The following is a 12,845-nucleotide window of genomic DNA, read 5'->3' on the forward strand; positions in this document are numbered from 1 at the left end:
AAAAGTGCCTGATGTACTCAAGCTGCTCACTTCCATACCATATTTGCTGGCTAGTCTAGGTCTAAAATAAAGAAAGAAATCAAAACAGGGACCATTCTCTGTCTCTGAAGCCAAGTGGCACAGAGTAGCCATTTCCAGTCCATAGTACATCTGATTCTGGGTCTCACCTGAACCCCTGTGCTGTCCCTATGGCCTTAATACAGTACTCTTAGAATTATCTTCTTATTTAGTTTTTTTCACTCACTTCTAAGTGTCTGAAATAGTATTGCAGTTAAGTAGGGTGATATTTTATTTCTGTGAAAACAGGTCTATGGAAAAAGAATGGCACTGTGTGGGAAGGATAGTACTGAAACTGGTACAGTCTATCCCTCCCTACCTCTTATTTGGGAACAGTCCTCAATGCATACTGCCCTCCATGCCATGTCAGGGCACCAGCTGGCACCAGGCCAGGGAGGAAGACAATGATTAAAGAGTATGAATGATGGCCAGCACCTGGGGCATTTTGTTTGCTCATGCTAAAAGATCCATAAGAAACCTCCATTAATAGGTGCTGGTTGACTTCCCAGTGAAGCCATTTGGTGTCTAGGGCTCCTGAAGGCTAATTTCAAACTGTGCTTCGCTGGAAACTTTCCAGCAAAGTTATAGGGCAACAGCTGCTTTCTTCAGGACTTGAATATCTCATATAGAATGAGTTAGGTTTGGCCAAGGCTTTGGGGTGCCTTCCTCTGGATCCTTAACATCCCTGAGCTGGGGGTACTGCAAACTGGGGAATCAGAGAGATGTATTTGGAAAGTCTTTTCCTGCACTGAGAAGCCTTGAGGTTAAGGATCTGGCCCCAATTTCCTGAAACTCAGAGGAGGGGGAGGCAAGAAAAATGTTCCTTTTAGTGAACCAGAATTCCTGATCTTCAGCCAGCTCTGGTCCTAACATTGCCATTTATGCTTGTTTCCAAACGTTAGCCAAGTGATTGCTCCTTATCAGGACTGACCTCCTTGGTACCATGTGAGCACACCACAGCTCCAGCGACACCTTGACTAGGTGCCAGCTCTCTGGGGCTGTCATTTCCCAGTGCTTGAGGAGCAGCATGTTGGTTTAGCAGCACTGCACAGCTGCCCTGTGCTCAGGGGCCTGCCGAGGCTGCCTCCCCAGAGCTGCACATTCTGTCTCCACCTGGAGAAGCACCACCAGGACAAGGAGAGACAAAGAAGGGGTGGCTCTCTTGGAGCCAGTGCAGTGCTGCAGGAAGGCAAGACCACTCAGGCAGGCAGGCAGTGGTCCCACTCTTGATTCAGATTATGAGGGGCTGGACTATATTTCTGCAGGTAACTTCCCTGGCATTATCAGTGTGCTGAACAGATTATGCTCCCAGACAGGACAGTGGAGAGACAGACTCTTTTCCCAGAACCATCATGTTGCCAGGGAGGAACAAGACAAAAATTAACCTCTAGCATCTTGGTTTTTTTCACCTTAGAAGTGCCCCAGGGTCTGCCAAAGTGGACATTGGCAGAGGAAGCCAGTGATGGGCAGAGACCTACCAGATTTGAGCAATGCACTCAAATGCCTTGAGCTTCATCAAACAGAGACAGCCTCCAGTAGCAGGTAAGTATAAATACATGTAAACTATAAAATATATATTAAAATATTAAGATAATATATAAAAACTCTGTTCTCCAGGTATTGACTCTTTATTTGTTTCACATTCAACCCTCTTTCCTCCCATGCAGAGAATCCCAAAATCATTAAGATCTTACAGGAAAAGACCTGTAAGATTATCAAGTCCTACCATTAACCCATCACTGCTGTGTTTACTACTAAGCCATGTCTCCAAGTACCACATCCCATGTTTTTTGAACACTTCCAGGGATGTTGACTCTACCACTTTGCTGGGCAGCCTGTTCCAATGCTTGACCACCCTTTCAGTGAAAAAATGTTTCCTAATATCCAATCTAAACCTCTTCCTCATGCAATTTAAGGCCGTTTCCTCTTGTCCTGTCACTTGCTACCTGGAAGAAGACACCAAATGCATTGCACAACTCAAAATGAAGTCACCCAAGACTTAGAGGTTTTCTGCCTCCCACCACCACCCTGCAGTTGTTATCCATCCCATTCCCATGTTGCTAGCAGTTTGCTCAGCTCTGTACACCTGCAGCAGCTCACACAATGCAGGGTTCAGTGACCAACAACACATTGATTAAATAACTAAGCCCACTGCGAACCCAGTATGTGTATAACAGTAATACATCCTGGGCAGAAAAACTCTCTAGGAAAGATTCTCCAACTCATTATTTCACTCAGCTGATCAAGAAGATGAGCTGTCAGCACTGAGTTCCTGCAGCCGAGCTCTCAAGGCTGACCAAGGTGCAGGGCGATTTTAGGGTGCTTAGAAAGACCCCTGGGAAACTCAGTTAATTTGCAGTGCACTTGTGCTACCCTGTAGGTCCTGTATAAGGGAAATCAAAGCCCAGATGGCACAGCACACTCCTGCAAGGCAAAGATACTCCCTCTGGGAGAGAGCTGGCTCCTGGTGTAGTCCTGGAGTGACCATTGCATCTTCAGACAAGACCTGTTTGGGTCTTGGGTGTTTGGAACAAGGTGATGTACCAGCTACCCAGTGCTGCCCCATGCCCTGTAACATCTGTCCTGGAGGCGCGGGCAGCACTGAGCCTTTGCCACAGCAGTCTGTCCTTGAGGAAGCAGAGGGAGCATTGCCTCCTCCTGAAGGGAACTGAGGAGTGGGAAGAAAGGAGGTGAATGGCATTCCTGAAACGTGGGAAAAGAAATGTTTTATCATGGTTGCCATGGAAACTGGGAATGGACAATAAGCACTTAGATGTTTTATCATGTCCCTTAGCACTTGTAGCACAGAACCTGTGTGAAGAGAAGCATTATCCTGCACAGGGAGGCTGACAGGTACCTGAATGGGAAAAAAATCATGACAGATTCTGTGCCAGGGCATCCCAGCTAAGTGCATCTCAGCAGAGGGGCTGCAGAGACAGCAGGGAGATGGCACTTCCTGAGGTGCTCCCAAAGAATGGGAATGAGGTGCCCTGGAAGGATGGGCAGTGCAGAGCCAAACACCTGGGGAGACAGGATTTGGCATGGAGAATCCCATGGAACTCATGGGTACGTGCCATCCTGGGGCTCTCAGTACTGCCAGCCCCACTTTGGCACCTTTCTGTGACCCTGTATGTCCTTAGTCCAACCAGGCATCTCACTCGCAGCTGTTCTGTTTGTGTGCTTCCTCACTGCAGTCTTGGAGGTTTTATTCAACACATCATGTATTACTTCCATCACTCAAATTCATATTGGTGCATTTGACTGGAAAAGGTCACGTAGATCCAGCTCAACCCCTAAATGACAGATCATGCCCACACACTATCAATACTCCAAAGAGCAAGACATTTCCTTGGTTACAATGCATTCACAGGCCAAAAATCACTCTCTGTCCTCAGCACACCAAACATCCAGTATGTTGTGGTCATGATTATTTTGGTCATTTTGCTTTCCTCATCTGCCTAAAACATTAAATTTCTTCCTCCTGCTCCCACTCACATTCCTCCTCCAATATTTCCTTCAGGAAATCTTCTTATGGATGTGCAAAAAAACCTGCAGGCACTTATCACATGAAACACATCATGATGAGAAACACCCACCCTTCTCATGAAGTACCACCTCCCTCCTATCCATCTTCCTGAAGTACATGCCAGTGATCATCTGCAACCACTCTGCACAAAGCTAAATAATTCTTCCTTCATACTGAAACCACCAACAAAGAGCCTCCTTGGCCAGAGAAACAGAGCATACACTGAATCCAGGTGCCCAGAACAAGGAGAGGAACCATAATGTTCATATCTCTAGAAGCAAAGAGTCCCACTCCATTCCAGCACCAAGACCTGGTTTTTTGCAACAACACAGTATCGCAAACCTTTCCACTTCCTATTACTCTCAGTGAATATTTTATAGTGATCAGTCAGCCTCTGAAAACCCACAGAAAATAGCTGGTCCTGCTGGAAAAGACCAGGTATGTGTCTGTCATTTACAACCATTAAAACCAGCTCCAACTCTTGCACATTTCCAAGCTTTTGACATGACAGAGCAGAAACCTCCCCATTTCAAATCCCTGTGGCATTTGCTGTAGCTGCTCTCCCAAGCCCAGCTGGTGAGCTCCTGATCAGCAGCAAGATGCCAGAGGTAATGGTGACATGGCTGCCCACTTAGATGGGCACATTCATGCTCTTCTCTTGCAGCTCTGGGCTCTGCTCACAGATCTAATTGGTCTTTGTCATCCGAAAGCTTTGCCAGTGGCAGTGACCATCCAGTTCTGAACCACTACCTGTTCCCACCAGTTGTTGCTGCCTAGGTGAGCCCTGAAACAAAAATTTCAGCAAGTAAAACTGCTTCATGCAACTTCTCCACAAAATTTTGTCTCATCTTCCTATGGTATCCTTTCCTACAGCTCTATCACCTCAGTATCCAGTGTCTTTGGAAACCTCAGATGTAAATTCTTCTGCCTGCCCAACTACAAATGCATGTGCATAATTCCGTCCATATTAATGAATCTCATAATCATAGCACTTAGCAGCATGTCCTCCATCTGCCAAATAGTAATTTGAAAATGGTGCCAGGAACATTAATGGGTGTCAGGAAAGGATGTGAATCACGGGAGTTTGGCGGTTTAATACACTTACGCCTCCAGACCAGTATTCCTGTAGTTTTGGAAAGGCCTCCTACAAATTACTGCCAGTAAATTTGTAGAGTACAGAATAGAGGAAGGGACCTCTGAACCTCAGGATATCTCCCAAGTACTGAGAAAATAGCATATGCACAAGGATTGTCAAAAGAATCACCTTAGACTATGACAAATAAGCAGGGTGCACCAGGGAGTTTGATGTAGAGTGTACAGTGTACATATTTATGTACTGAAAAATACCATCCCTGCATGGACATGGCCAAAGCTCTAAAAAGTCAGTGTCTTTTCTATAGATGGCCCAAAGACATCCTTAAAAATCTAGACATGTATGTGAGTACCAGAGGGGCAGAAAACTGCAACCTGTCTTCCCGACTGATAGCTGGGATTAAATCCATGAAATAGTTGTTTTTCCCCATGGAGCTATATGACTATATTGTGACAGGTATATTATTTGAATCTACTTTTTCATTGTGGGGAGAAACATAGTTTGATTGAATTTCTGTGAGAGTAAGGCCTCTCTTTGGCTCTGTTAAAATGCATTCTGCTGCACAGCAAACACGATTTGAAGCAAAGGTCCGTAGAGAATTAATATTCTAGATAAATGCTTGGATTTTGCCTGACACAGCACCAGGATGAATGGGCTGTTGTTAGGTCGAATTCTTTTCTTGTTACCAAGCAGGTCTCCCGGTAGCACTTGCAAAGATAAGGAGATCAGATCTCCAAATTCAGCGTGAAAGCTGATCACTAAATCATGATGGAAATTTTTCTCTTGCTTTCAAGGTATCAGGTAGTAGCCATTACGACAGGCTACTGTGTCATTTTGGAGACACATAAAATACCCTATTTTCTTCACCCTTAATACCAAGATTGTTGCTATCCCATTAATATGCCTTTTTTATCTTTTCTCTTTCACTTGATACGTAATGCTACACTTTGTTTTGCTGGGTACTTTGCTGTGTAACCTACATCCCAAGGAGAACACAAGTGACTGTGGGTCATATTTGTTTGGTAGCAGGTCTGGCTGCAGATCGTCATTCCAGTTGTCCACACAGGATATGTAGTTGATTGGCATATAACCATCTCTGCCTTGTAAATCTGAGGTCTCCTTTATCACAGTGCTTCACAGCAGAGATAAGTGTGTCCTGCAAACACATTTCTGTGCATCTGAATCTTTTTATGGATTTGCTTTGACTGTGTTCCTTCCCTTTTTTTTTTTGTGTTTGCTTTCCACAGTTATCCTAGGGAACACATTTTCTGGAAGGAATACTCACCAAGTGTGAATTTAGCGTGAAAACACATTTCAGACTCATAATAACAGCCACTTACATCACAAAATAATTCCAGAAAGTTACACTCACCCACTCGGGAACAGAAACACATCACATCATCAGAATATCAACATCTCCCAAAGAACTGGCCACAAATGAGACACAAAGCACAGATTATTCCAATAAATTATTTAGCAAATAAATCTGAGCAATAGGTCCATACATAAATATTGTGATCTCTTCTCAGATAATCTACAAAGATAAATGATTTAGCTATGTGTCAGATGAATTATTCAGCCAAATACTTGGAAAATAAGTGAGATGCAAACATTTGTTCTTAAAGAAATCCTTTTAATCAACTAATCTTGTCAGCTTCTGACATAGGAAAAATGGAAAGAGAATGAAGCAGAACAGTTTCTTCCAGAGGAGCATTGATTATATGTCAGCAACATCCTTGTTTTAAATCTGGAGGAGAAGTCTTTGAATGCTAGTAACTTTCTTAAACCTTTCTTCGAGTTTGTAAAATCATACATAGCATCAAGACACTACATCTCAAAACTTCTGCAGAGATGCTCAAGGTCACAGTCAACACGTTTCTCAGAGAGATTCAAGAAATTAGCAAAAAAGGCATCTCATGCAGCTCTATTTGTTTCCTCTGTTGGATCACAAAATGTATTTCCCTCTTCTTGCACCTTCCCTGAGTTATATCACAGCACCCCACTAAGGAAAATATGAATACACCTAATGACTCCCTCTTTCAAAACCACATTGAAATGCTTCTCCAAGAGAAGCAGCCTGCATCCCCCTTGAGCAATGAAGACTGCCATCTGGTAGGTTTGTTCTTTATAGTCATTTAGAGGATATTAAATCTTCTTTTGTATGCAGAGAATTAGGTGGTGGAGGGACTTGGCATTCTATTGAAGGAAAAAAATGGAGAAAAAACAGTTCATAAAGGCATTGTGTCCAGAGAAGAATATTAGAGAGGCATTAAGTGGAAAGACAAAAGGCAAGCTAGCATCAGCTCCTTTGAAAGCTGTAAATCATTCCAGCTCCTCGGGTGGTTGGTTAAGTTCATTGTTACTTGGGTAATTATTATCCTTCGTTAGAACCTAAGTTTCTAAACATATTTTGAGACAAAAATCATCCAAAATGAGCTGCCAGAAATACCTAATGGTGTCAAGGGGGAGTCATGGAAAAAATATGTTCAAACCCGCAACTTTTCATTTACATAGCTAAATTACTTATCTTTGGAAATTGAGGCTTTTTCAAGCTGTTGTCTTTGGTCCCTGATTAAGTGTTGAAGGTAGCAGGCTCCTTAAGGGAGACAGAGTCTCCAGACAAGGTTTTTGGCATACCTTGGGGACTTTCACTGACCCTTTAACCTGGAGCTTAATGGAGCAGGCTAATGCTTCCAGATCTGTTGTTTCAGCAGATGCCAGGAGCATTGGCCTGGGTGGAGGGCTCCTTCTGTGAAGTGGAGGCTGTTAGCAGATGCTTCCAGCTGGAGGGATCAGGTAAATCCCAACAGAGAGTGAAGAGCTAGCAAATCTATGGGCATGCTAAAAATTCGGGAGATTTGTGCAAGGTCTGATTATCTCAGGCAAATGCATTACAGTGGTTGATGGCATGGGATTGATTGATTGATTGATTGATTGACTGATTGCAAAGACATAGCCGCCTCCAAAACAGGGTTCACAACTCTAGAAGGCTTAAGCAGGGCCATAAACCTAAGTAATGTTAAAGTTAATTTTATTTTAATCCTGATAGTTGTTGATACTTTAAGCATTCTGCTAGTACAGGAGGATACAAGAAAAATTAAAGAACACTGAGCTAGACAGTGTCACCACAAAATGCAGAATAGCCCTGAAATTGAAACCCACTGTAGCACCTGCACTGGGGATGTGCCCAGTGCCACACAGAGCAGCCCTGAGTTAAGTTTTCTTAGTAGTAGCAATCAGGAGTTGCATTTTGTGCCATCCTGTAGTCTCACATTGCAAACTCATCCAGACTTGCAGGACACAGCTGGCCCAGCCTCCTGCCTGGGACTATACAGTCACCTCAGGGCTCATGTAGGTCATAAACTCTCTAAAATGGGAATTCAGCTGCTCTTGAATCATGGCAAAAATACAAAAAGAAATACTACACACTCTTGCAAAATGCTGACCAAGCACAGGGCAGCACCTACACCACAAAGTAGATCCATGTAAGCCAGCTGGAACAACCAGATGTAAATCGGAGGAGCCCTCTGGCTCACATTGCTACCTGTAGGAAAAAACAACCCTGTAATGAGCAGCAGCAGCAAATTTCCAAACCCCTCCGCTACTCCTGATTCGCAGTCGGTTTCCTACCAGACTCATGTGTCAGCAGGTCATAAAAAGTTTCAAGTCTCCTTTTCTTTTTCTGGCGTTCTGGAAGAAGTTGTACTAACAATGAGCCACTGCTTGACAGCTCTGAATCCCAAGCTGTTGGGATACAGTGTGACTTCCAACATATTGCTTCCAGCCCCCACCACCCACGGGGAATGGCCTGGCAAGGGGAGAAGCACAGCCTGTTAGGAGGAGCCTTCCACAAAGAGATCCCTTATTCCCTGCACTCATCACAAGGGCAGCACCCACATCAGGCGATGCAAAGAAGCCAGTTCAGCTTCTGGCAGGTCAGGAGGTCAGAGGAATGGTGGTAACTTCACACATTTTGTGTGCTGCGTGGCTCAAATTAAGGATGCAGAATGAAAGATACCACAACCAAGAAAGGGTGTAGGTTTTTTCACCTTGAACTGCAGCTACCAACCATGCAGGAAAGCTAACCCTGGGGGGCTGGAGGAGAAAGAAAAAAATTAAACACCACCAGCTGCCATCATTTGATCTGGCTTTGCTCCAAGGTCTGTTGGAGCTGAGATTGATTAGGATATATAGCATCCTGGAAACAGTCAGTACCTTCAGCTGAATATAAAGCCATTTTAATTGTCTTGGCACCACCATGGCAACCATACCCCTGACCACAGCCTCCAGGAGAGGAGATGGGCTGTTGGAGCACAGTCTGGTGCCTATAGGCCACGTCTGATGATGATGCAGTGATTCAGACAGATAAAACCTTGCTGCAGCACCAGAAGGGACCAAATTCAGAGAAGGAAATTAAGCCAAAACTGTAAAACATAGTAGCTCATTATGATAGTCAACATTTAGCATAAGAATTTAAATGGACATTTGGTTTTGTAGGGGGAGGAGGCCTCCTGTTACAGCAGATCTTATCCCACCAACAGCCCCTGCAGTGCTGCACACCCATATTGGGGTAGGCAGGGCCACATTTCCTGCACAGCAGCAAGGAATGAAGATGTGTGGCCTCGAAAGTGTATCAGGGAGTGAAGCTTGAGGATGGGGAAAGCATGTAAAGTAGGAGCTCTACAGCCAAGGAACAGCATGTGTTTTAATAAAAAGTAACTCTTCTCCTCCCAGTAAGGTTTTGCTGTTTAATATCAGCATGCTTTGTGTGATTCTTTATTATTTCTCCAGCCTGAAGCCCAAAGAGCCCTGGCACCTGAAGCCTCTGCGATTCCCATTCTTGGTGCAGGTTAATACACCTCACCTCCCCTGCTTCAAACAGAACCACAGCGTGACCAGGTTTTCTGACCCAAACGCCCTTGTATCAGGTGAGAATTGATTCCTTTAGCTGCTGCCTGATTTGTGTGAGAGCTGAGCCTGTCATTGGCCAGCTTGTTTACGCCTGTTTAGACTGAGGAGCTGTGCTGCCTGGGTTTTCCTGCAGGATATGGAGGCATAAAACCGTATGTACTATGAGGTGCTTCACAAAACCAGCTTTTAAAATAATCAGATATCTGCAAATGAATTGGAAACTCTTTTCCCTGTCTCTGCAAGGGCATTACTCAGTCGAATGCATCCAGAAAACTGAAGGACTGAGAATTTTCAATCAGGACTGGAGTGATTAATTGTCTCGCAGCACTCACGTGGTGACTTGCACAGCGAACAAAAAGGTGTGACGTCTCACAATTCACAACAAGAGGTGTGTCCAGGAGGAACAGCGAGCCACAAAGGGGGGAGAGGTGGGAGAAGAAAGCTCAAATTTACAACATTAAATTCACAAGGTTAATAATGCCTTAGCAACATGCATATTCATCTGACTCCTTCACTTCAGCTGAGCCAGCTGTCCCTGCTTCTGATGTTTCCCTCCAACGGAGGCAAAAGGATTTGGTTCCTTTTAATCTATAGCAAAAAAGGTTTATGGCAAGAGATGCATTTTGTATAGATGCTATGTAGGTGGGCAGTTGCCTCTGCTCAGCTGATGCACTGACTTGTGAAGGCATGTGGAAACAGCAGGACACGCCATGAAGAAGCAAGGTGAGAGCTGCATCTCTTGCACACAGCTCTATGGGCAGATACGGAGAATGGACACACCTGTGTGCAAGTGCTGCTGCAGACGTCCCGCTCTGGAAATTGCATGTCCAACCTGGGTGTCTTTGGCCATAATAACAAGTCAGATTTTGGCTGAGGCTAAAGACAGGGGCACCTCTTATGCAACAGTGCTGGTACATGGGGGCTTGCACAGATCCTTTTCCCAAGATTTCAGAGATGGCACGTGCATGGGGTGCCACCCTTGGCCTCAGCACTGGCACTTCTCACCAAGCATCTTGGCCATGGGCTTTCATCTGGATTTGGTGTGCAGGATGAGTGTCCTTCCCACACCAGTCTTATCTGGATCTGAAAATGCAACCCCCTTCTCTTGGAGCCAATAATTATTTCCATGAGATTCATTTAACAAAGGCACCTATCCAATACTTGTGGTCTCCTGGCATAATTAATCATGAAATTAAATTCAGTCTGTGTAGTGTTCAGATCAGTTACACAGGAGTAACATTGGTTTACTGGCATTTACCCTGTTCATCATCAAGAGAGCCTTTGCCATGCAGCCTATTTTTAGAAACTGCAGTGGGCTTCACAAACTACCAGTATGGGACTTCCAGGAGCCCACACAGAGGACATCCCACCCATATCCTCTACTTTCCCAACTGGGGTCTGATGAACTTGCCCATGGAACAAAGCAAATTCCTCACTCGAGACCTCAAGGGTTGGAAACACAACTCCAAAGTTCTCTTAGAGAGCACCAGGCAGACGTTAGTTGCTTCTGAATGTTTTCTCTAGCTGCCACAGACACATGGTAAGCCCCACAACACTCTGCAGGTCACCGTGGGGGCTGACAGAAGACAGAATGTCCCACAGTGCCCACTGGGCTGGGTGCAGCCTCTGTGTGCCTCTGAGACCTATCTACCACCCAGGACTAAACAGATCCTGTGGTGGAGACAGAAGCTTGCTCTTCTCTTCCTTGGGGCCACGAAACCAAAATAAATTGCTGTTTCCACAAAGCTCAAAATAGCTTTAAACCATTGTTTTCCCTGACAGTAGTCACTGCCTGTCTCTGCTCTCCACCTTGCCTTTTGCAGCTCCTGGTGAAGTAGCCTGGGAAAATGCACAGGCAGGAACTTGCTCATGGAGAGTAGAAGTGAAAAGAGGGGGAAAAGTCCCTTGGAGGAATTGCACTCTCCCCACCGACCTCCCTGCAAGATTCTGGTGCCCTTAAATACAGGTGGCAGAAGCAGTAGCAGCAGTTTCTCTGTTTGACACAAAGTGGAACAGCTTATCCAGCCCCATGTCCAGATGCTGCCCTGTCCCACCCAGCACCTGCACTGCACAAGAGGTACTTCCCCTATAGGATACCTCCCTGATAGGGTACACATGCACCCTAATATCTCCCTGGGCTGCTGGTCCCAGGGACACCTTCTTCTTAAAGATTTCCTGCAAACCCGATGTTGATGCCATGATGATTTTTTGCCTTTTCTTTTATACCCCTTTTATACCTTTTTACAACTTCCATATTCTTAGTGCTTTTTGCCTATATTCTTGGACTTGTTTGTCAAGCTAAGAGACTAAACATTTGAGAAGCTTCGTAGTTAGAGATCAAAATGCCCCCAGACCCCAAGGTCCTCTCCAGAACACATTTTGTAAACTAAGATAGAACCATCCAGGGGAAGGTTCCTTGGGGAGGGGGGCTCATTCAAGCCTCTCATTGGGGAATTTTTGATAGATCTGCTAATTAGTAAAACCTATAATGTTAGACCAGATCTTTTAGGAAGCATTGCGGTGTGCATTGAGGTGCATTCCACCTAGACATAGTGCACCTAAGGATCCTTAAAATAAATACCAAGGTAAAATCCCTTTTTCCCTTCTAACCATGTTTGACTCTTGATTTTAAGACCAGGAAAAGGCATTATGTTATTGGGAAGTTGGTTTTAGCATCCACAGGATAAATCTCTCCTTGCAGTTGTTCTGTCCTCAGGCAAGAATAACCCAGGAGTCTGGGAACAAAACTGTCAGAAACAATTGGCCAGCCCATTGCCACATGGGGTTCATTCTCAGAACACTGAGCTATACAGTAAAGCTGTACATTGAATATACAGGATTAAACCACATAGTAAATAGCTATGTTTTATATACACTTTTACAAAAAGGAGTGTGTAAAAAGCACAAAGTGCATAAAAGCTCACAGTTCAAGAGCAGCTCCCAAAGGAGAGCCTACAAAACTGGTTCTTGGGTGGCTGTTGGGTTGGAACTCATACCCATAACCCCAGCACTGGAAAAATCCCAGTAGACACACTCACTGTGTAGAGTGTACATATATCTATATATATCCTTTAGAAGGAGCTGCTTTCACTCCCAAATGGGCTTACTGGGCATGGGCACAGATCCCTCTCATCCACTATCCTGGGTGCATGAAGAGCTGACTGCAGCTGTGCCAGCACTGTCCCACCGCCCTAATTGAATTACCTTCCACCATTACCCACGGAAACAGGCAGTCTCTTCCCTTAAATCAGCAGCAGC

At 44.8% G+C, this 12,845-nt stretch overlaps 1 long non-coding RNA gene across 1 annotated transcript; it reads right to left on the minus strand.

The window, feature by feature from the left end:
* Positions 1-7,752: 7,752 nt before the first annotated feature.
* On the minus strand, positions 7,753-8,735 carry LOC138110876 (uncharacterized). The gene is made up of 3 exons (XR_011151132.1): positions 8,574-8,735; positions 8,307-8,484; positions 7,753-8,220 (listed from the first exon to the last, which is right to left on the minus strand). It is a non-coding gene; the product is annotated as an uncharacterized lncRNA (long non-coding RNA).
* Positions 8,736-12,845: the final 4,110 nt, after the last annotated feature.

Source organism: Aphelocoma coerulescens, chromosome 5, assembly GCF_041296385.1.
Source record: "Aphelocoma coerulescens isolate FSJ_1873_10779 chromosome 5, UR_Acoe_1.0, whole genome shotgun sequence".
Taxonomy (NCBI): domain Eukaryota; kingdom Metazoa; phylum Chordata; class Aves; order Passeriformes; family Corvidae; genus Aphelocoma; species Aphelocoma coerulescens.